This window comes from Talpa europaea (genome assembly GCF_964194135.1).
Source record: "Talpa europaea genome assembly, chromosome: 2".
Classification (NCBI taxonomy): domain Eukaryota; kingdom Metazoa; phylum Chordata; class Mammalia; order Eulipotyphla; family Talpidae; genus Talpa; species Talpa europaea.
In genome coordinates, this window is record NC_140068.1 from 145,220,891 (window position 1) to 145,247,070 (window position 26,180).

The following is a 26,180-nucleotide window of genomic DNA, read 5'->3' on the forward strand; positions in this document are numbered from 1 at the left end:
TACATGTCCATTAAAGCTAGGAGATTGGAGATGCATGTTATGAAGAAGTGTGTTAGGAAAGAAGGCTGCAATAAAAAATAAAGATTGGCTGCCCTGGTGGCCTAGGCTTTAAGTCTCAGGGATATCACCACTGCAGCCTGAGTTCAATCCCCAGCCAGGGAGCTAATCCACATATGGTGCAGCAGAACTTTCCTGTCTTGCCTACTGTTCCCCTCAGCAGTGTATTTCAGTAAATTTACTTGTTGTGCTCCCCACTCTGTCTCTGGTGAATCTTCTCACCCCCACATACCTGCCCTGCATTCCAATTCTTCTATGCAAACAAAATGAAAAAAGAATGATAAAGATAAGGGATGCTTGGATTAGATCATTATTTAAATAAGAGAACAGGAGACCACAGTTGACCTATGACCAAGATTACTTAGAAGTCAAACATGCCAGGACTGTAAAGTTGATCAAACACATCATATATAACCTCAAATGTATCATTAATAAGTTCACTTTTTATTCAAGTCAAACATTTGGAAGAACTTAATATGGGGCACAAGTCCCTTTAAGTTTACAATATGTCACTAGAGCCACCATCTTATTGACTGTGTGGTTTTGACCAGCACAACCATCCAAGTAAAACTGACTTCAGATGAAAAGAGAATATGGTCTAGTTGTCAAGTTCTATAGGTTCTTCGTAAAAATAGACGCATTCGGTGATAAACAATGAGAGCAACAACTAAGCAACATATTTATAATGAGCACATAAAATTACATTGGTGAATGGCCTAGGATGCACCATCGAGCTATGTGTAAGCCTTTTGGATCAGCAGTAGAGAGACTGTCTGCCTTTTGCACAAAATTTATGTAAGTGTATTTTCAGTGTTATTAATGTGAAAGTCTGAAAAACAACAGAAGTGTTCTGTTTTTAAACAGTCCAAGGAGTCTGTTTGCTTCAATATATCTCTTAATAGATAAAATATTAGTATCATGCCAGAGGACCAATGAAGTTATTCAGCAAATACAACTGAAAAAAAAAAACATTTCCCTTGTTGTAATCATTTCTTCATTTAAACCATTCTGCTTAATAATGGAGCATACTGGGAACATAATGAGGTAAGAAGCTATCAAAATGATTGTTGCTATGAATGCTCAGATTGAATAATTGTGCACTTTTCAACAAGGTCTCACTATAACGATAGGCAAATACTGAGTCAGGACAAATGTTTGCAGCTTACTGGAAAGCAATGGCCAGACCTGCCTATAATTAGTTCTGCTCAGGATGGCAATTTTTAGATAACACGTGAAATAAAATTTCAGAAGCAGTGCCTGTTTTCAAACATGACATCTTAACAAACAAAAAAAAAAAAAACCATGATACATGATAGAAATAAAAGGAGATTGTTCATGATCGGTGCCTGGTAGGGAAGCTTAGCAAATAGTTTGTTCTCCCCTTGCCAATCTGAGTTGGTGTCTCAGGGAGTTTGGCAAGACTTTAGTGCTCTGGAGAAAGAGGACTGGCAAATATGATTCCAAAGTGGCAGCCTGGATGATTTCAATTACTTAAATCCACCATCATGACAGAAAACTGTTCTTTGATAGGATCCACTAAAAACAAGCACATAATTCTGAAACCTCAGCTTTAAAGTAGACCTAGAACTCCTGTCCAATTAACCACACATCCTAGGAATGCTATTGAAACTATTTCTGATGATAAGTAATCCAGTTTTTTTTTTATTTTTTTTTATTTTTTTGGGCAAATAGCTGTTCTCCCTTGCATTCTTTAGTTCTCATTTTCTTTTATCTGGTTAAAAAAAAAAAGATAAAGCCTGCTTTCTCTCCTGGAGAGAAAGCAGGCTGTATCTTTTTATATATATATATATATAAATATATATATATAAATACACACATATATACACATGCATATATATTCACATATATACACATATATGTGTGCACATGTATATAACATCAGCTCTGATATTCCAAGTTTATGTATGTTTTAATATACATTCCTAAAGCACACATTTTTAACCCAACCATTAAGAGGAGAAGGTAAAAGCATCTTTATACACCTGGAAGACAACATGGTACCATTTTTAGGTCCTGGAGTTTCTGGAAGCAGATTTGGTAGTCACAGGTAATCCTAATGCTCTCCTGTTGTGTGTTATGTATATATGTATGTATTTGTGTTGATATATAGATATGTGTATATAGATATAGATATAAATATAGATTTATATATATATATATATATATATATATATGGCTTCATAAAACATCAATACCAGACAACAACCCTCTGGATTGTGATGCAGCAAGACAAAATTGAGATCAATATCAAGGTTATACATGACCTGAATAATATGCAACAATCTGAGAAATAAATCTCAAGCCTGGTAGGATAAGAATATATACCTCAGGGTGACCAAAGAAAACACCTTGCAACTTTGTCTGAACAAAAGCCAAACAAGTTTTTTTTTCCAAATCACAAAAATAACCACAGTATATACCTAGAGTGTATGACTATGGCTTCTTTAGCTCTTACAGCTTTATCTTTGCTCTAATTGTTCCTAAAATTATATTTAGTAAAATGCCCAGTGTTGACCCCACTTTCTGACAACCTCCAACCCACTTCTTCCCCAAAATTATGTAATCCAAACCCATATTTAATTTTTTTTTCCTTTTCCTTCAAGATTTATTTTAAGGTCTCCCCTGGTGGTGCAGCAGTTGAACCTGGGCTGCGAAGCTGCCCACAGCCTCTGTAGCACTAGTTCGATCCCCAGCCACCGGCGAGGGTCCCACATGGCGCACAGACCTCTCTTGCTGCGCCCGCTGCTCCCCTCAGGTAGACTTCGTCAGTCTACCTGCTTTGTTCCCCGCTCTGGATCTGGTGGATTCTCTCACCCTCCTGTGCTTCTGACTGTACCCAGTGCTTGTATAAATAAATAAATAAAATCTTAAAAAAAAAAAAAAGATGCTAAGCTGTTAAAAAAAAAAATTTATTTTAGATTTCACCATCATTGATCAAGAACAACAGTCTGCAATTATGTCAACCTGATTTTATATACATATATATCACATCATCCTTCATTTTTGTACAATGTATGATTTCCCAGTGAAATTCCCACCACCAATTCACCTGTGCACCATCACCATAGCCCCTTGTGCTCTTTCTATCCCTGTCCTGACCTTTCTCCCTCCCCCTACAGACATTCTCCCCTACAGAATGTCTCTGGTCTATGCAAACCCAAATATTTTAATCCTATAAATCCTCATAGTCTCTTCCTAAAAAAGCCCATAAGCCCTTGCTACACTGGACCATAACCCAAAGCTGTGTTCCTGGTGGCCTTTAGCTGATATCTACGGTAATGCTCCCAACTAAAAAAAAAACAACAGGAGTCCCCATCACCCTTGGTAGAACATCCTGTCTGAACTGTTATGATTTTGAAGCCCTGCTCTTATTCCATCCCCAACTTGACATCAGACCTCATTTCCATTGATATTTCTCATGTGTCATTTATTCAGAACTGCTAGGTGCTAAATGATATATCTAAAGTGTCTCATTTAGTCCTTACAACACTCTTGAAATCTAATGTGAAAAGTATATCTAATATGAAATTATAATCCCTATCTTGTTTAGGAAGCGGAGGAGCAGAGAGGTGAACTCTTGCAGGTTCTCAGAGAAACAAAGAAAGAAGCAGGATTTGAAGCAAACTCTGTTTACCTGTCTTTTCATCACATTATGCAAATAGCAGGTAAGTTGATACTACTCAGACATGCACCTTACTTTTTTAGTTCCTGTGATCTGACTACTGTTTTTGGATGTGTTCTACCCATTGTTATTTATTATCCTTCAGAGCCTGGCTCACAATGCTGGCTTTTCCATTACATCTTCCCTACCACATTTGTTCATTTACTTAATCAACCTTCATTGGGTTCTATAGATATTTGTCATAGAATAAAACTTCCATGTAAATAGTGCTATTTAATTAGATGTAGCTAGTAATTAATATGATGAAGCAGAAGGGTGGGGAGCTAAAGCATCAGGTGAAGCATGATGAAAACGATCTTCAAAAGGGGCTTCCCTGGTGGCACAAGGGTTGAGATGCAACCTATGAAGCAATCCGCAGCCTCTGCAGCATGAGTTCGATCCCTGCCAGGGAGCTACCCACAAGATGCAGCAGACCTCTCCCGGCTCGCCCACTGCTCCCCTCAGCAGTGTATTTCAGTCAATCTACCTGTTCTGTTCCCCACTTTGTCTCTGGTGAATCCTCTCACCCCCCCCCCACACCTCTGGTCTGTAGCCCTGTTCTTGAATGCATAAATAAATAAATCTTTAAAAGAAAAGGAAAAAGAAAATTATATCCAAAAATAGGTATTTTTCATACATAGTCTATAATTATTAAAATCATTAATTGTTTCTGTACACCTTGTGCATTTCATAACTCTCCTATTTCAGCCCCCTCCTCCAGAAACTACTACTTATTCACAGATTTTCTTGGCAAAGAATAAGTGAATGTTGGCATTCATAGAAGAAGGTTCTAGTAGCCTGCTCTCTCCCTATGCTTGATTGGACACAACAGTGTTCCTGATTTCTAAGCCCATGAGTCTCACCTACGCTCCCTTTGGCTGCACAATAAACCTTCTGCAGCTCATCGGCCAGTACCCAGCCAGATTCTGCTACAAATCCCCTTCTACTGCCACAGATCCTGTGAGTGACCCACCAGTTCCCCAATAGGAAGCCAAGAGGAACCCCACAGTGGTTCAGGAAGGTGATTAAACCTCTTCACTTCTGGCAACTAATTTGTGACGTTGCTCCAGTGGGTGAGGGCAGGTTGGTAGATGGTGACCCTCCACAGTTCTACATGGGGAATGAGGAAAAAGGGTGGCCCCTACCTCCAGGACAACACCCAGTTCCATCACAAGGGTCAGTGTACACTGTCCCCTCGTGGTCACTCCTGCATCTACACAAGTGTGGGGCAAGGGTATCACCAAGTTTGGGATCAACCCAAACCATACCCCCACACATTCGGCTGTTTCAGTAAGAGCCAAAGTAGATTTACATTTTACTATCCGCAGGGGTTACTTTATTTGGAAGGAACTGAACAATTTAAACTGAATGGAAATCAAAGTGATTTCCCCCCTTGCTTTAAGGAGGGAGTATGGGCTCTGGCAAAAGACCACAGTAAAAATTAGAGATGAAGAAACACAATTTTTGCTTATTCTGCGTCTGAACATGGTCAGAGGCAAACATTGCTGGCTGGTTGAACTTTTACTTTGTGACCAACAATTTCAGATGGACCTCATTGTTGGTGGTGATCATTCCACATGTCACATTCTGTTTACTTTTGAACTCCTCTAAATAACAGTTTTATGTTTTCTATTTTTTCTGGAAACCTCCTCCTTCATCCTCATTCTCAGCTGATGATCACGCTTTCTTCTTGGCTATTAAACTTCAGTATTAAAATAGAAGCGAGAGTCCACAGGCTTTCAACACAACATTCACTCCACCCACCACATCTGCACCCTGACAGGGAGTGTTCATTTCAGGTAAGAGATGGACTCTTTGTCCTTCCCTCTAAAATCAATACCTCTACCTGCTCACAGATCCTATCCTGCTCAAGTATGTCCTTCCTCATCCTTTTCCCTTGGATACTGGATTATTCACACTGACATGTTAAATACTATTCTTTTTAGCTTTAAAAATATTTAACCCTTCATCCAACCCTACTTACCCCACTAGCTAACTTCCATTTTGAGCCACTTTGTTAAAATCAACTATTTCCAAATCTGTTGTCATTGTTCCCTAAGTATGTTGGTGTCAAAAATTTTTGTGTCGACGTCAGCAACCATCTCTGCTTTACTCAATCCCATGTTCAAATCTCAATTCTGATCTTTTAAACTCTCAATACCATTATGTATTGTTCACTTTCTTCTTTCTGAAATACTTATTTTGGTGTTCTCTGCAATCTATTCTACAGCATTTTTTTTTTTTTTTAAATCTTACTCCTGGTTTATTTTCAACCTTTGTTGAACCTACTCTTCTGCACCTTTTATCTTCAGGGTGATTTAAAACATAATCCATGACTTTCCCTCCTTTCTAGCTATAAGCCCTCTTTAGCAATCTCATGGTACTTTTTTTTCCTTTTTTTCTGGAATTTAGAACTTCAGCCCAGACATTCCGGGCTAATGTATCCAACAATTTGCTTGACATCTCCAACAAAATGTTTAGTACGTATCTCAAATACAATGTGCTCAAAAATTGTACATCTGGTTTTGTCAAACTTATATCTCAGTAAATGGTAAAAATTCCATCTCTGTGATTGAGACAAAAACCTCAGAGTCATTTTGGACTTCACCCTTTTTCTCCCCAGCCACATGCATCAATCAAAAATCTTACCAACATTATCTTTAAAATAGGACCAGAATCCAACCATTTTGTGCCATCGCTACAGCTAGTATCCTGGTGGAAGTCATCATAAACTCTTGCCTCAATGTTTGCAAAAGTCTGAGAATGTGTTGCTCTTTACACACTTTCCCTGGGATGATCTATTCTCCACAGAGAAACTTTATACACATGTCAGGTCATGCTACTCCCCTGAAAACCTTCTCCAAGTTCCCTATTTTCTTCAGAATATACTTAATTGGGGGATTCCCTGGTGGTGCAGGGGTTAAATCTCAGCGCCATCAAGCTATCACCAGCCTCTGCACCACGAGTTTGATTCCCGGGCAGGGAATTGACCCACATGGCACAGCAGACCTCTCCTGTCTCACCCGCTGTTCCCCTCAGCAATGTATTTCAGTAGATCTGCCTGTTCTGCTCCCCACTCTGTCTCTGGTAAATCATCTCACCCCCCTCCCACTCCTCTGGCCTACACCCTAGTTCTTGCATCCATAAATAAATAAATACATTTTTTTTTAAAAAAGGAATAAACTTAACCATTTTTACAGAGCTCTAAAAAATCTCATGAAATGTGACCCCTGTTTTCCTCTGATCTCATATCCTGTTCTCTCTTTACTCCACCCTCATGCGCCTAAAGAGCCTCATTATCCTCAGGTAAAATCCTTCCTAAAAACCTATGCACCTCAGTTCCTTCTAAATAGTCTTTTCCTTAACACATACGGTTAGTCAACACCTTTATGTCTTTTTTTTTAAAGATTTATTTATTTATTTATACAAGCACTGGGTATAGTCAGAAGCGTGGGAGGGTGAGAGAACTCACCAGAGCCAGAGCAGGGAACAGAACAGGCAGACTGATGAAATACACTGCTGAGGGGAGCAGCGGGCACAGCAGGAGAGGTCTGTGCGCAATGTGGGATCCTCGCCGGCGGTACCAGCGCTACAGAGGCTGCGGGCAGCTTTGCAGCCCAGCGCTCAACCACTGCGCCACCAGGGGAGGCCCACTTTTATGACTTTTTTGATGAAGATAACAATTGTTTACAGGAGTGCACATGACTTAGAAATAGAGGATACCACCTCTTCAGTTGTGTTTCATCATAAGGGAAATGCAAATCACAGCCCCAGAGAGGTATATCTCACACCTGTGAGCAAGCCCCAGTTCAAATGACCCAATTCTGGTCATTTCAAACTGCAGTTTCGGGACCTTGATTTTTTTTTAAAGATATATTCATTTATTTATACAAGAACTGGGGTACAGACCAGATGTGCGGAAAGGTGAGAGGATTCACCAGAGACAGAGTGAGGAACAGAACAGGCAGACTGACGAAATGCACTGCTGAGGGGAGCAGCGGGCAAGGCAGGAGAGGTCTGCCGTGCCATGTGGGTATCTCCCTGGCAGGCCGGGATTGAACTGGTGCTGCAGTGCTGCGGATAGCGTCACAGCGCTGTGCTCAACCACCTGCACCACCAGGCAAGGCCTGGTACCTTGATTTTCTTTAGGGAATTCTAGGTTATTTTTTTTTCTTTCTATCGTAATTGTTGGGTTCTAATACTATGTACATTGTTTATTCTTATATTTATTGCATTTTCTGTCTTCTCTCCATGAAATATAAACTCTTATCATGATCCAAGTTTTCAGCTGTTTATCTCACTATTGTATGCAAGAATTTAGAATAGGATTTGAGATAGGAGTGAATGATTAAACTCTGGGCGGCCAAACTAGGCATTTCCCATATAAATGTCTGGCAGGAGGCAAGTTCTTATTCATTTCCTCTTATTTCCTTCCAGCAAGCATTTTATATTATCTGTGTTACTAATGAATTACCTTATACATAGATGCTAGCATTTGGCTAGAAAGTCCATCATTTTGTTCTCATCTAGTCCAGACTACACTGAGGACAAAGCGAACCATCAATATACAATCCTGGCTTGAAGAATTAGGAGGAATTATCCCAGATTTGAAAGATCAGCATTCTGGTTCTTATTTTAAAATAGAATTGATTGTGGAGAACACAGTATCTGTGTGGGGAGTCAGTCTTTTGATTAATTCAAAATTGTTTATCAAACTCTGCCATGGAAACATTGCGATTTTTAACTACCCTGAGAACATTTCAGTTAAAGATAATGTTTTAGGAATGACTAATGGCTTCATCTTAACTTGGCCCTCACCCGCCTCCCTGGCCCTATGTTTCCATTCCTTCCTTGACTGGTAGCTCTCCAGTAACTTATCTTAGACTAATGAATGATCAAAACATTGGAGACATAGCTCTGTGCACAGGTGCTGGTTCTGAGGTCCAGGCATGCATGGGCTCTGGAATTCAAGTTGAATGGGTTAGCATATTTGAATTCCACTGCATGTGTGTGTAACACCATTTGTTTCATTGGCTTTTGACATTGACATTCTTTGATACAGTAGCATGAGCAATGCAGTGTAACTGACCAGTACAAGAAACTTAGAGAAATTTGGAAAGATAATGGGTTAAGGAGAAAAAAAAATTATACAGCTTAAATAGAAATGTTTCATCACCTCTACTGTAATTATAACCTTGGTTATTTGAGGGATGTTTTCCAGAGACAGCATGATATTTCAAGCTGATTTTTTTTTTTTGTAGTTTTGAAATTTGCAGTTCAAAGGGAATGTTTGATGATTTGGCCCCAGAATTGACTTGGCATTTGTTTTAGGTCATTGGCAACTATGCTTGCCTGGCATGGTTTTCCTCTTGCCTTGCATTTTACCCTAATTCCTCACACAACCCCTCCTTATGTGTTTTTAAGCAAATAAACCATGTGACATTTTTGTGGCCAAAAGAGGGGTTTTATTCATAGTTTCCTGTGATCTGTTTCTTACTCTGAAAACAATATAATTTGTAGATTTCCCAGATTTTAGAGATTTTCTCCTTATACTTACAGAGGCTAAGGAAAGGGTTTTTTTTTTTTTTTTTTTTTTTGTAGGGAGGATATGATGATGAATTTAATAAAAGACTAACCTACTGCCCCACTTCTGTGCCCGTTGCAGAGACCCTCTGAATAATCTTCTTTGCTGAAAACACTAATTGATTATCTTGTCTTACCTCCTAGGGAGAGGGGATTGAACTTAAATCTTCAGCTTGCACAGAGTTATAGAGGGCACAGCATTACCCATCCTGACAACCACATAAACACAGAGACACACACACAGAGGATCTATATTAAGATGGCACTGCATAAGTAAAATCAATGGAAGCCAAAATTAAGAGTGCAAGAAAGTAAAAGGACAGCTCTTCTGTTTCAGTTGAAGAGATAGCCTACAGCTTCACTGAGTCTTTCCAGAAATTTCTGCCTCTCCCCAAATATCTCAAAACATTCTTCATCTATTGATATACTTCCATGAAAAACAGACATTTATCTCACTTATATACTAAGGTTAAAATTAAAAATAGTCCTTAATAGAAGCTTCCGTTTTATGTTTATATTTGTTTTATGTTTATATTTGTTTTATTGGCTCAGTTTAATCCTATCTGGACTAAGGCAGAAAATAAACATATAGATGATTGATTGATTAACTGATAGATAATAAAATCTGATATTTTCCAGAGTTCAATTTTTATAAGAATATGGTCATAAGTTACATTTGCTGTGCTGATTGTTACATCAGTGATTTTTTTGTATGTTTTGTGGTTTTGTTTGTTTGTTTTGCCAATATGGCTTGGGGGAATTTTATGTTCTGCTTGATTATAGAAACTGGTAGTAAGAAGAAAATATGAAGCAGCACGTGTATTTGATTTCCTCTTTACTTTCATACCCTGCATTTTCTTCATCATGATTGCTACCCTTTACATGACACATTTATGTTTCTAGGTTTCAGATTTTTTGCAGAATCTTCTTGGCCCCTTGATAGCAAGTTTCCCTGATAAAACTGGAAGCCTCATCCATGGAAAAATGGCCCTGTAAGGGAGACAATAAAAGTCACCAATTTTCTAGTGGACAGTAGCACTAGGATTTCAGATGACCTGAGAAATGTTAAAAATACACACACACACACACATATATATATAACTAAAAAAAAAAAAAATGGGCCTTCCTGGTGGCGCAGCCTATGAAGCTATCTGCTGCCATTGCAGCACAAGTTTGATCACCGACCAGGGAAGAGACCCACATGGTACAGCAGGAGACCTCTTCTGACTTACCTGCTGCTCCCCTCAGCAGTGTATTTCAATCTGCCTGTTCTGCTCCCTACTCTGTCTCTGGTGATTGTCTCACCCCCCACACATCTGGCCTGTACCCCAGTTCCTGTATGCATAAATAAATAAATCTTAAAAAAAAAAAAACTAAAAAATTCCTGGGTGTTTGTTCAGGCTGATATCAATTTCAGACTATTGACAGGATATACCGGAAATAATTTAACCTGTTCTTTTTTATTAATTCAATCTAAAATACTAGGGCCTCCCCAATGGTGCAGCAGTTGAGCGCTGGGTTGCAAAGCTGCCCGCGGCCTCTGTGGCGCTGGTTCGATCCCCAGCTGCTCCCCGGCCACCGGAGTAGGGTCCCGCATGGCGCGCAGACCTCTCCTGCCGCCTGCTGCTCCCCTCAGCAGTGTACTTCGGTCCTTCTGCCTGCTCTGCTCCCCGCTCTGGCTCTGGTGAATTCTCTCACCCACCCGCGCTTCTGACTGTACCCAGTGCTTGTATAAACAAAAAACAAACAAACCAACAAATAAATAAATAAATAAATAAAACATGCCTCTATTAAAAAAATAATAAAATAAAAAAATAAAATACTTTACAGGCATCTGTTTCTCTATATTCTGGCATTCATTTCCTCATCTGCTTTAATTTTCCAATTGTCATTTTTATATTCATTCTATTGAACATGTACAGAACACCTTCTATATTTCAGGCACATTCTAAGCATTAAGAACACGGCAAAAAATAAGGTTATACTCTTTGTATCACCCTTGAACTTGCATTTGCATGAATGATGACATACCATTAACAAAACAAATGCATAAAATACATAGCATTTTAGAAGACGATAAATGCTATAGAAAAAAACAAATAGACCTGAAAATAAGAGGAAATATGTGCAGAGTTGCATTTATAGCTAGTAGAGTCAGGAAGACTCTTTGTGTACCAATGTGAAAACAGTAAGGAAGAAAGAAGAAAAATAGGAAATTGGCTAGAGAGTTGTAGGAAGTCAGCTAACAAAGGCTCTTGTAGACTAACAGAGGAGACTTTGGTTTTACCCACAATGGGTGGGAAGTCATTCAAGTACTTGGAGCAGATGGGTGACATATTATCACTTATTTATTAATGGAATTAATCATAGAAGTGAATACACTTATGCCTTCTTTTGTTAGAGCCTTCACACTTCCAATTAAATATCCATACTATCACAGAGTTGGAACCACATAGAGACCCCGTGCAGAGTTGATCTGGTGAAAGTCCTGACTCCTTGCTAGGAAGCATTAGCCATCAGCTTGGTAGCTATGCTTGAAAGAAGCCTAGGAGGACTGCAGTCACCCTCCCACTGCAGAAGAAACTGAGCTAAGGTTGCCTGGCTGAGCCCAGACAGAGCTTCCCTCCCAAATAATGAGACATAATTATAAAATGGCTGCAATTTTAATCCACTAAGTTTTGAAATACATGTTGTATGGTAATTATGGAATGGCACCAATAGAGAAATAAAATGTCCTGACACCCACTGCATTTCTCTAACCTCCCTACATACGCCTAATCCGTCTCTTTGCTGACTCCATTTCTGCCTGAGTTCTTAATGTTGGCATGGCAGGCAATAAGTTATGCTTTTCTGGTACTTCTGGTACATGTTCTACCTAGCCAGTCCATTACTTTAAATATCTACAGGGAGAGAACTCCCAAATAGTTGTATCATGCCCTAATTTCTTCGATGATTTCTAGCTTATTTAGTCAGTTGCCCTTTGCTTATGACTATGTGAATGTGGAAAATTTACCTTCAGTCTAATATTCTTCTCTAGTCTTTCCAGTGAATAGTATTACCAGCTACCCAATCAGAAATGGCTACTAAACATAGACTAATTCTTTTTTTAAAGATTTATTTATTTATGCATACAAGAGCTGGGGTACAGGCCAGAGATGTGGGGGGTGAAAGGACCCATCAGAGACAGAGTGGGAAACAGAACAGGCAGACTGACTGAAATACACTGCTGAGGGGAGCAGCAGGCGAGACAGGAGAGGTCTGCCTCACCATGTGGTTTGCTCCCTGGCCAGTCGGGGATCGAACTCATGCTGTAGAGGCTGCGGATTGCTTCACAGTGCAGTGCTTAAACCCTTGCGCCACCAGGGAGGGCCTAAACATAGAATAATTCTTAATGCCTTCCTTGCCTTCAATGCTCATGTTATCCAATATATCAATAAATCTTTTTGACTCTACCTTCAAAAGGTAGCACAGGTCCTGCTGCTTGTCTTTTAATTCTACTGCTACCAGCCTTTGTCTGTTGCTTTAGCATTGCCACACTTGTCCTGCCCTGGCCCCTTTAGAAAAAATAATAATAATAATAATAATAATAGTAATTAATATTATGCACTCTTGTTTAAAATCCTTCCTTGGTATGTGAATGTAATTAACATACAAAGTTCAGAGATCACCCCCCACTAGCTAATTTAAAGTCTTGCAATCACTCCCTTGCACAATTTCACAATTTCCTTTTTTATTTTCCTCATAGCAGTTACCACAACCTAAAATTATGTTTCATTTATCATTTACTTTCTTGTTTATTGCTATTATTACCCTAAAAGCAGGCACTGTGTTATTCCTGCTCACCTATGTATGGTAACACATAGAAGAATGAATGACTCGGAGTATATATTTAATAAATTTTGATGAATCAAAGTATGGAGCATTTTTACTTTTCTTCTTTTTTTTTAAAGATTGTTACTGCTTTTTATTTAAGATTTATTTATTTATACAAGAACTGGGGTACAGGCCAGAGGTGCAGGAGGATCAGAGAATTCACCAGAGACAGAGCAGGGAGTAGAACAGGCAGACTGAAAACACTGCTGAGGGGAGCAGTGGGCAAGACAGGAGAGTTCTGCTGCACCGTGTGGGTATCTCCCTGGATGGCCAGGAATCAAACCTGTGCTGCAGAGGCTGCAGACAACTTCACAGAGCTGCGCTCAACTCACTGTGCCATCAGGAAGGCCCTCCATTTTTACTTTTCAAGAGACAATTTTTCCCTAATATCTCAGATAATTATTTAGGATTTTAAATATTAAAATAATTATCACACTGTCAATTTTACATCCTTACTTAATAAATAGGGATGGCATGGATCAAAAATGCTAGATCCATTGGTAGGGGTAACTATTAGGATCAAAGAGACTTCAAATAGTACCCAGAACATAGAAAATAATACTTGTGGGGCCTCCCTAGTGGTCTAAGGATTAAGTCTCATCACTATCACCACTACAGCCTGAGTTGGATCCCTGGCCAGGGTGCTAACCCACATGGCACAGCAGACCTCTCCTGTCTCACCCAATGCTCCCCTCAGCAGTGTATTTCAGTTGATCTCCCTGTCCTGCTCCCCACTCTGTCTCTGGTGAATCCTCTCACCCCCACACATCTGGCCTGCACCCCAGTTCTTGTATGCAAAAAAAGGAATCAGTTATATAGAGATTAAAAATGCCAAACCATTCTGAAAATTATTGGGGGGATTTAGAAACAACTTGTGCTTAGTTTTTTGTTTTTTTTTAAGCATGTATCATCAGTGAGTTTAGGTTGGAAATTCTGATAAAAGCAGGACGTAACAAAAGTATGTTTTCATAAAAAGTAGATAAACACTAGAATAAATAATAAGAAAATTTCAAAACAGTATTTTCAAGGAATGAAACCATATAGGGATGTGTGTATGTGATACACACACACACAAACACACACACATAATGAGTGGGCTATATTTATGCTGTAGAAGCTTTAAATGACCAACTGTATATATTGCAATTCAGATAATTAATGATCCACATTATTTAAGAGTTTCAGTCATGTCTACCATTATAATAACCCCATGAAATGTATGATGCTTTTCCTTCCACTGACTAGGAGGAAATTTATAGCAGGAGCTGCCTTACTCATGGGACTAAATTAAACTAGAGTCCAAGGAAATACTTGACATTGTCCAGAGCAGAGAGTTAACAAGACTTTCTTAACAATAAGTCTGAAACCATCACTACTGAAATATATATAAACGTCAATGAGATTAAATTTGCCAGGATTTTTCTTTCCTCTTCTCTGTTTGACCAACCAATGAGAATTTTTCTACATGAGGTAATGCTCCTCATTCATCGTTTATTGGATGAGTAAGTACAGTCCAGTATCTGATGGAGAGTTACACTAACCTAGACCCTTAAGTTTCTGCTGTATCTTCCTCCTGATATCCAGTAGTGTCAATTAAATTACACTTTTCTTTTTTTTTTTTTCACAAAATCAATGATTTTTTTTTTCTTTCTTTACTTTGCCTCCTAACTCTTAAATAATTCAGTGCCAGAGACAAATGCCTTTTCTTGTTTAGCAGAAATCTTGCAAAATGGGATTTTTACTGACATTTCAATATCTCCTTGTTGTTTGTACTACAGCTTAAAGTACAAAGGGATCACAGGATCTTTCAGTTCAAATATCATCATTTAAGTTAGCATTTAATAAACAAGACAGTTATGTTCATGGCTTCTCTATTTTAGTGAGTGTTGTTTTTAAAGTAGTTCATAGGTTTGCCTATAACTTTCTTTAAAGATTTATTTATTTATTTATGCATACAAGATCTGGGGTACAGGTCAGAGATGTGGGGGGTGAGAGGATTCACCAGAGACAGAGTGGGAAGCAGGGCGGATGGACCAAAGCACACTGCTCAGGAGAGCAGCGGGCAAGTCAGGAGAGGTCTTCTGCGCCATGTGGGTTGCTCCCTGGCAGGCTGGGGGATTGAACTTGTGCTGCAGAGGCTGCAGACTGCTTTACAGTGCGGTGCTTAACCCCTTGTGCCACCAGTGAGGCCCTGCCTATAGCTTTCTTTAATGGGAAATTTTAATTCACAGAGATTAACTTCTCATATTCATTAACAAAAGTTACAGAAACTGTTTAAGTCCACTGGTGTACACAGTATATTTTTCATAAAAATGGGTAATATATGTCAATAGTTTTCCACAATTGTGTACTATATTCAATTTACGAACCAAAGAGAAAAACTGGCTTTGGATTCATGGATATTAAGTGGGATTTTAGTCTCATTATAGTTCTTAGTTACAAACCAAGCAAAAACATTGTTCTGCCCATCAATATTGCAAGGGAATAAAAACAAATTTGTACATTTTACATCCAGTTACAGGTCACTCTTTAAAAAGTAATGCTTGTATTGACACGGTTTTTAAAGCATAGTAGCTTTGGAAGAGTTTTGAATATTCTCTCTTTAAGTGAAAAAAAAAATCAGTAATCTATTCAAATAGAAAATTACAAAATTAAATAAATACATTCTTGTATCAATCATGACTACACAGATTGGACAATGGAAAACAAACCTTAAGAATGAAGAAAAAATGTGGAAATTGAGAGAATTATCTATCTTAAAATATATAACACAATAAGAAGGAAACTAATTTAGCTTCATATTCATTTTTACTACATTAGAAGTTTGCATTTTCCTTGTGCTGAGGATAAAGCTAGTTAACTTGATATATTTAAAGGAAGAAGGAGCTTAGCATGGCTATTGGGCAAAAGTATTGAACACTGGCATACCTCCACCTATTGAACTCTATCACATGCTGCAAATCAAAGATCAAGAGTCATGCTAAGTTGTTCAGATGGTGTGTACAAGATTAAGGCCCTGCAGAGGGACCACCACCCAGTAAAAAATCAAACACTGATTTGATTCTCATTTTACGATCAGAATTAACATATTTTAGTGTAAATTCCATTTGCCATTCCTATACCTAAGTTTTGTTTCTCAGAGACTAAATATATCATGAAGCCAAAATTCAGTGCAATCAAAGATTTTCATCGATTCACTTAGCAGTAGCAAGTTCTTAAGGTTTTAGACAGACAGAGATTACATTTCTTTGGCAGAAGCTATTTTATTGACCTCATTCTCTCATCAGTTTCCACACTAAATAGGAGTGATTATAGGAAGTAGTAGAGTGGATTGATTTTTTAAATGAATGTTATAGTTAAAAAAGTTTTAGATTTACAGAAAATAGTATTGACATAGTACAGAAAAGTCTCATATGCCCAACATCTGGTTTCTTTTTTTTTTTTTTTAGATTTATTTATTTATTTATACAAGCACTGGGTACAGTCAGAAGGGCGGGAGGGTGAGAGAATTCACCAGAGCCAGAGTGGGGAGCAGAACAGGCAGACTGACGAAATACACTGCTGAGGGGAGCAGTGGGCACAGCAGGAGAGGTCTGTCGCGCCATGTGGGACCCTCGCTGGTGGCCGGGTATCGAACTGGCACTGCAGAGGCTGAGGACAGCTTCGCAGCTGCGCACTCAACCGCTGCGCCAGCGGGGAGGCCCCCAACATCTGGTTTCTTTAAGTATGGGCTATATATAGTGGTTTCCTTTCAAATGGTACAATGTAGAAAGGAGAGAGAGGGAATGGCTTTTTAATGGAGAAACCTACCTGAACTGTGTGTTCAAGGTCAAGATCAACAGTTATAATACATGTTGATAGAATGTATCCCCAGATATGATGTAATGAAAATGACACTTTATCCCAGTGGTTATACTCTCAAAAACCTATATTCTCAATCTAATCAGGAGACAAACACCAGACATGTTGCAGTAAAGGCATATTCTAAAAGTAACTCACTCACACTCTTCATACTTGTCAAGGTCATCAAAAATGCAAGGAAAATCTGAGAAATTGTCATAGCCAAGAAGAAGAACTCTAAGGAAACAAGACAAATAAATGTAATATGGAATCATGGATGGCATCCTGGGACAGAAATAGAGCATTATGTCAAAACTAGAGCAATCTCAGTAATAATATAGTTTGTCAGGTAGTGTAAGATGACTTGTTTCCTTCTACTCTCCATACTGTACTCTTGGAAGGAAGAGTTGTCCTTCCTACAACCAGCAAATAGAGTGGAGAGTAAAGCCCCCCTCTTCCAAGGTAGAAAAGCTACATGCTTATTTGGAATTGCTCAGCAGGGAAACATTTTTTTGCTTTTCCCCATTTGTTTATAGATTATTTATTTGTATCCCCATGGATTCAGATATATATTTTGGTTTTTGATCTGATATGACTTTATTTTGTGACTGCAACTGCCCCAGCTTTGCTAATTGGGGATGTTTATAGGTGGCTCTTATATTCCTTTGACATAAACCTTATCAATGTGATTTGTGTTATGTTTTGTTTTTTAGCACATCCTTATATCTGATGCTGCAAGATACTCCAACTTCATCATGTGCTCTTATGTTTTATTCCTAGAAATCAACCATTTCTCCAAGGAGCTCTTGTTCCTTTTATTAGAGTATAATATTAGAAACCAATGTCTAGTAGCAATACTCATTGCTACAAGAGAGCTATTTGTTTTTAAATGCAGTGATTCTCAAGAAATTGCTTTCTTCATTACAGTCTTCACTTTAATTTTCTTTAATTATTCTAAAAAGCTTGCATTTTATCAAACACAATTCTTAAATTCTCATTTAGAATGAATTTGCATATTATACCAAACATTGTCAAGTAACACAAACATTATTCAATCAATAACTTTCCCTCTACCTAAAAAATAATAGTCCTATGAAGACTGATGCTTGAAAATCTATTAGGAACAAAGGTTTTCTACTTTCATTGCTATTCAAGTAATATGCCATAACTCTGAAATTTGTTTCTAGAAATTGTTTAGAAAAATAAAAGTTGAGGGCCTCCCAGGTGGTGCAGCGGTGGAGCGCTGGGTTGTGAAGCTGCCCGCAGCCTCTACAGCGCCAGTTTGATCCCTGGCTGCTCCCGGGCCACCAGAGGAGGGTCCCCCATGGCGCGCAGACCTCTCCTGCTGCCCGCTGCTCCCTTCAGCAGTGTTTTTTGGTCTTTCTGCCTGCTCTGCTCCCTGCTCTGGCTCTGGTGAATTCTCTCATCCTCCCGCACTTCTGACTGTACCCAGTGCTTGTATAAATAAATAAATAAATAAACAAATAAATAAATAAATAAATAAATAAAAACTTTAAAAAAATTAAAGTTGAAAATATTATTTTATTTGTATTTTAGTGTATGTTTATTTTTTTAACTTTTTTTTTTATTGAGGTAACGTTGATTTGCAACTCTGTATATGATTTAGAAGTAAAGCTTCACAACTCCTCAGATTTATATTATCATACCACACATGTACTCCCAAAGCACCCATAATCTTCCATTATTGAGTTAATTTTGCCTCTTTCTTAGCTTAGGAAATTGCCTAGAGTAAACAAAGTGGCTGGAATTTGATTTTTTCTTTCTAAGTAGGGATCAAAAATTTTCTTTTCCCAGCTAGTCTGACTCTGTCATTTGGCCCTGAAGAATGCTATAGAGCTAAACTATATTCAAAGATAGGTGATTTGAGCAGTCAGGTTGGAAATTATTGAGGTTTGTAAATCAGAGATGGGGTCATTGTCATCAGGTGAAGTTGTGGGTTGAGTGTTAATTCTGTAGATTTAAGGGATGCTGGTTCATCTCAGTTTTAAGAGATATAAAACAAATTTCAGAGCAGGAGAAAGTAATCTATGATCCTGTCAGCCAAATACCAAGCCAATAGAACCCAACATGAGTAGAGAGGCCAGGAGAGGAACACAAAGGGACAGGTGTGCTTATGATCAAGGTATTGTGTCATCAATCCAAGGGAACTGCAAAGCCATTGTGAAAATTCTTATCCAAAAATACACACAACACTCAAGATTTCTCTATAGAAGGTTAATCTGCAAGCAAAACTTCCATTAGAAAGTTAAAATTTGCTCTGCATGGCCTTCTAAGGGTTGGCTTAGTGCGAGGCTAAGGGTGGTGATACAGAGCTTGATGTTTATAGATCTTGCTCTGGAAAGCCTTCCAGAATTTCCAGGATCATCTGTCTTCTTTTTGCTGCAGGATAGTTAGGATAGTTAGGCTCAAATAATCTATATTTATTTTCCAAATCTATTACTTTATGTATTTTTCTCACTGTATAATTCTGTGTCATTATGTAGAAGAAGCATTAGCATAGGGTCGGTTGGAGAGATTATCTTCTGGGGACCTATATGGTCTGAATGGATAAAATATTCCTCTTGACTAGGATTTTATGAATGAAAATTAATGCACAAATAGTTAAATTTCCCCTGAATGATTCATTTTGTTGAGTGATAGAGTTCATTAGGCGATTGTCAAGGGCACCCCCTATCCCTTTTTACTTTAATAGAAAACCCAGGCTTTTGAACATGGATTAGGGTTTTCATTTTCAGGTAAATCAGATACTATATTCTAGATCCCATTTCAATTTGCCCTTGTTGTTGTAACTTTGTCCCTGGATTCTGTGAACAGGAGTCTTTCAGACATGAGAGATAATTATTTCAATAAGACCAATTTATTCAATAACCTATTTATAAAGATCCTTGAAAAGATAACTGGCCGGGCCAGTGCTCAACATGGAAATTTGCAACCTATTTTAAAGATCCTTGAGAAAATAACCACTCAACATGGAAATAGGTCCAGGTCTGTCTCAGTTAGATTTCTTAGTAAAATGCAATCTTAATTTTTTAAATCCTGAAAGAACAAAATTGTAGCAAAAAGTCTATCAGTAGCAGAAAAAAAAGACAGTGTTTTTTTAATTTCCCTTTTTTAAAAAATGATTTATTTATTTATTTATTTATATAAGCACTGGGTACAGTCAGAAGTGCAGGAGGGTGAGAGAATTCACCAGAACAAGAGTGGGGAACAGAACAGGCAGACTGATGAAATACACTGCTGAGGGGAGCAGCGGGTGCGGCAGGAGAGGTCTGCGCGCCATGTGGGACCCTCACTGGCAGCCGGGGATCGAACCGGCACTGCAGAGGCTGCGGGCAGCTTCACAGCCCAGCGCTCAACCACTGCGTCACCAGGGGAGGCCCTTAATTTCCCATTTTGTTTGAAATTCTTTGCACAGCTTCAACTTTCCTTTCTATGCCTTATATTTGAGTGACTGTGTCAGTGTATGAGAGGAAGATGAAACAGATGGAAATCCAAATGAAGCCTATGTACATATACCTGCATTTTGCCTTCCCCCCCAAACCTTTAATTAAGCTTATGCAAGCACTTGAGATGTCAAAACCCAAGGAACATTTCTTTAGGTTTGTTTGCCTAAAAGCTTTAGCCCATTTTTTTTTTTTGTAATAACATATATCACATGAGCTAATTGGTTGCAGAGCTTTGTCATTTATTAATAGTTTGCACTATCTGGGGTAAAAATCTGTAAGCTGGAAAGTAGCACACATTTATCAGTGTGAAGGCACTGGAAGATTCAGTTTGCCAAATTAAAAAAATGAAAATGATTCTCAGTAACTTAACCTGAAACACTGTTAGAAATTCTCTTGCAAGTTTCATGCATAAATGACCTAATTGGGAGCCCTTGAGGATGGTTTTCTCCACCAGTCTAACAAGCCTGTAAGTTTAGTTAAAGTACGTTTTGTTGGCAAACAAAATGCCAATTTGTCTCCTGTCCTACTCCACAAGAGATGCTGATCCATCTCAGTTTTAGGAGACATGAAACAAATTTCAGAGTAGGAGATAGTAATCTACGATCTGGTCAGCCAAATACCAAGATCATAGAATCCAACATGAGTAGAGAGGCCAGGACAGGAACACAAAGGGACAGATGTGCTTATGATCAAGGAATTGTGTCATCTATGATGTTGCTACTGATGTTCTGGAAGTAAACCATTCAGTCTATGTCTTCTGTTCCCAACTGTCCTACCACCCTCTCTCCTACAAGTCACTCTGTTGATGTCTTCCTTGATGTGCTTGCTCAGGTAACTTTGCCAGGGGTCCAGGCTGCTATTGAAGATTCCTATTGAATCCTTCAGTTCACTCATTTTATTCATTTTATTCCATAGCTTCAAAATTTCATTTGGGGCCTCCCCGGTGGCACAGCGGGTTGAGTGCTGTGTTGTGGAGCTGTCTGCAGCCTCTGCAGTGCGGGTTCGATCCCAGCCGGCTGATGAGGATCCCACATGGTGCAGCAGACCTCTCCTGTCATGCCCGCTGTTCCCCTCAGCAGTATTTCGGTTGTCTGCCTGTTCTGCTCCCCACTCTGTCTCTGGTGAATCCTCTCACCCTCCCGTGCCTCTGGCCTGTACCCCAGCTCTTGTATAAAAAAAAAATCTTAAAAAAATTCATTTGATTCTTTCTTATGATTTCTATCTCATTGTTGAACTTTCCATTTGTTTTGGCATTGTTCCCTGATGCTGTTCAATTCTTTATCTGTGCCCTGATGTAGCTCTCTGAGTTTCCCTAGAACAATTATTTTGAATTATCTCTCAGACAGTTCATGTCCATTCATTTCTTCCTGCTCAGTCTCTGGGTATTTCCTGTGTTCCTTTGATGGTGTCACATTTCCCTGATATTTTTTTTTTTTTTTTTTGTGATCCCTGGAGCCTTGCAAAGGTGCCTGTGTATTTGAAGAGGTGGTATCACTTCCATCTTATATGAACTGACTTCAATGAGGAAAAATTGTCAACTGTGCTTGGGGACACAGTGGAGTGTGCTGTAACCCCAGTAATGCTGGGCACCAAGTGAGCAGGAGACAGGATGTCTCATCCACTCAGGTTGCTAGGATCCCCTCCATCAAAAACTGTGTGTTCTTTTATTTTTAAAAGATTTATTTATTTATGTATACAATAGCTGGGGTGTAGGCCAGAGGTGCAAGGTGAAGGTGAAAGGATTCACCAGAGACAGAGTGGGGAGCAGAACAGGCGGACCTACTGAAATGCACTGCAGAGGGGAGCAGCAGATGAGACAGGAGAGGTCTGCTGCGCCATGTGTGTAGCTCCCTGGCTGCGGATCGAACTCATGTTGCAGTGGCTGGTGATAGCTCCATATTGCTGAGACTTAACCCCTTGCAGCAACAGCAAGGCCCTGGTGGGGATGTTTTGGAGAGAGCAAGAGGGGATCAGGTGACTTGCCTTTGCAAATAGGAAAATCCTCCGTGAGGGGAAATCCTCAATAGTGAATCTGTTGGGAGTCCATGGTGCTGAAATTGGCCCTCAGTTTCTTCATCACCAAAAGCTTCTGGGGTCTTCTGCAGAGACCCCAGAAGCTTCTGCAGAGCAGGCCCTGGGAACCTCTTACTGTAGCCCTACCCTTCTTCGTTATCTCTGCCCATCTCTATATGTTTTTCTTTACACACATACACATACACACACACACGTTCTACAACACCATAAACAATTTAGAAATATGAGACCCCACCACTTCATATGTATGTTACCCTACCATCAATTACACATAGTCCTCCATTGTGGTCCACTGCACTCGTATTTCTGTGTTAACTTTGTCCATCTCTGGGTGGGATGAGACTGAAGCAGGACCTTTGCGCAGTGCCCTGAAAGATTGGGGAAGCTGAGTTGCTCACTCCACATGCTCAATTCTGGCCCAGGGACCTCTCTGAAGCTGGGAAGATCCCTCTTGGCCCTTGGCAATGCTGGCCTGGGGGATAGTATGATGCAAAGTTGTCCCTTTTTTTTAATACAGTTATTATCACGGTTATTTCCGTACTGTATTGCTGAAGTTTCTTCAGTGGGCCCATGTGCTATATTTTAATAAAATTTTATGGATGGACTACTGATTTACAATACTATATAAATTTCAGCAGGACAGCTTCACACTACTCTGTGTGGACAAGCCTCTCTTTACCACCACCAAAGGACTAGTGCCGTTCCCACTATCAGATTGACCCCCTCTGCCTTTTTTTTTTCCTTTTTCCCCTTTTCTTCCTTGATTACCACAATATTTTTCATGAAGTCTAACAGTTATTTTTGTTGGGATATGTTTATTCATTTATGTTAGTTGTTCCCCAACAGAGAGAAACCATCTTTCACTTTCTGACTGGTTTTGGTTGGCATAATCACCTCGAGTTATCACAAAAACACAACTGCTTCATTTTTAATAGCTGAGTAGTATTCCATTGATTATCTATAACACCATTTTTTTTAACCCATGCACCCATTTTTATTAAGTGATAACTGCTAATTGTTCATCTTTTTGGAGGATGGTGGTTGGGGTCTCCTCGGTGCTGGTGGCCTATACAAGCTCTCTGTTTATTTTCTGATAGAAAGGTTATGAGAATAAAAGAATTCTGAGCATCTATAGGAATAATAACAGGAGAGAAGAGGAATATTTAAGAGTAACTTTGCATTTTGAATTAGATCTCCTCTGATATTATTTGAGAGAGGCAGTAAAGATGGAGATCTTTAAATTATTAATGACTATTATTACACTATATCTTTTTCCTTGCAACCCAAGGCTATGGGCTAGATCACAGAATTTATTTGGGCATTACTATTATTATTGTTCTAACTTCCTCCCTAGCCTTTCTACCTGGATATTTCACAGGCTTTGCAAATTTAATATATGCAAAACTGTAGTCATGACCTTCACATACAAACTTCCTCTTCTGCCCTAGCCAGTGACATTGTTAAATCATTACTCAAGGGGAAAATCTGAGTGGCTTCGTTGACCTTTTTTCTTCCCTAACCACCACAAGAAATTATTCACCCTGACCTGCAGCACCTATCTTGAAGCACATTTTAAATTTATCCACTTCTTTATAATCCCCCTTAATATTGCTAAGCTTCTTTATATTTGTCTTTACAGAATCATTAAAGTGCACTGTAGAAAGTTAGAACATATAAGTGTACAGAAAAGATAGCATGTGACAAAGCATATATATATATATATATATATATATGTGTGTGTGTGTACAGATATTTGCCAAAATAAAATGCAATTTAATAACTCATTTTAGTTATGGGCTCTAATACAGTAGGTCCTCATAGCTCTTCTTATCTAATGAAAGCTTACATTCCAGTTTCCCTTATTGTCCCAATTAGGTACTTTAAAATTGGTTGTGTGTGGTCTTCCCCTGATGGTGCAGGTTGAGCACCATGCTGTGAAGCTGCCCACAGCCTCTACAGCGCCAGATCCATCCCAGCTGGCCAGCAAGAGTCCCACATGGCGCAGCAGACCTCTCCTGTCTCGCCCGCTGCTCCCCTCAGCAGTGTACTTCATCAGTCTGCCTATTCTGTTCCCCGCTCTGTCTCTGGTGAATCCTCTCACCCTCCCGTGCGTCTGGCCTATACCCTGGTTCTTGTATAAATAATTAAATCTTTAAGAAAAAAAATAAAAAATAAATAAAATTGGTTGTGTAAAACAGAGTGTAATCCAGAACCATGTATGACATGTGGATAGCTGGATATTTTATCTCTTATTTGTCTCTTAACCGAGGATGATCCCACTGTCATTACTGGTTTAGTTAGTTTTGTTTTTTTTCCATGATAGGGACTTTCTGAAGGAACCTGGTCATTGACATCTTATAGTATATTCTACCTCCTGGGTTAACTATTTCCTCATAATTTCACTTAACTTGTTCTGCTCTGTTTTGTATTTCCTAAAAGCTAATCAATCCATTATACTTTTAGGCTACAACCCAATATAGGTCATGTCATGTACTTCACATTTCCAGATACTAGTAGACATCCGATCTGGAGAATTCCATATTAATTAGATTAATCCAGTATATTCTTAGGGTAAAGATTACTGGATACCTCCATTTCACAATGACATTTTTCATCTCATGAATAGAAAACAATCTAGTATGATGATACTTGGGTGCTTGATTAATTTCCAGTTGAAATTAATTATAAACTTACTGGTATTGATATCCCTTAGTAACCATGCCAAAGATTTCATTAGGCATTGCAGAATGTTGATTTTCTAATTCTATCGTGTCTTCTACATCACAGCTGTCATTCTTTTACAAAGTAGAGCTTTCTCTAATCAGCCAAGGTCATCGTTTATTTTTAATAATAGTTCTTACTAGAAAGGTAAAGTATTACTTAATTCTTAACTCTTTTGTTACCAGTTTGCAAGGTAAAAGTTGGCAGAACAGTTTCTTCACATTATGCTATTTGGGAATTTCTTGTTTTCTCATCTATACCTATCATATTTCATTCATGAATTTTCACTAATTCAATGTACTTCAAACCTCTAAAAGTGCTTTTTTTTTGGGGGGGGGCAGTAGATTATGTCATTTGTTTACAGTGTTTATGTTTTGCTCTTTCATTTCCTATATTTCCTATGTAATTTTTTTTTTTTAGTGACATATTACGTTTTCTGAAGAGTCACAGAAATGTTAATGTATCCCATTCTGTATGTAACTCTAGCAATGTACTTTGACATTCTTTCATCAAAAGCTGGATTCTGGGCCTCTCTGGTGGCATAGTGGTTAAGTCTCAGTGCTATCACCCTGTCACCTCTGTGACCTGAGTTGGATCCCTGGGCAGGGAGCTCACCCACATATGATGTAGCAAACCTCTCCTGTCTCTGTCACTGCTCCCCTCAGCAGTGTATTTCCATAGATCTGCCTGTTGTGCTCCCCACTCTGTCTCTGGTGAGTCCTCTCACCCCCTGCACCTCTGACCTATACCCCAGTTCTTCTATTAATACATAAATAAATCTTCAAAAAAAAAATTGGACTCTGAATTCACTCCTCCTGAATCTGGGTGGTTCTATGGCTGCAACATATTCACTGAGATATATTATGAAAGACAATCTTGCTGTTGCCTGGTCCTCTAAAGATGCCCACACCTGAGATGCAGCT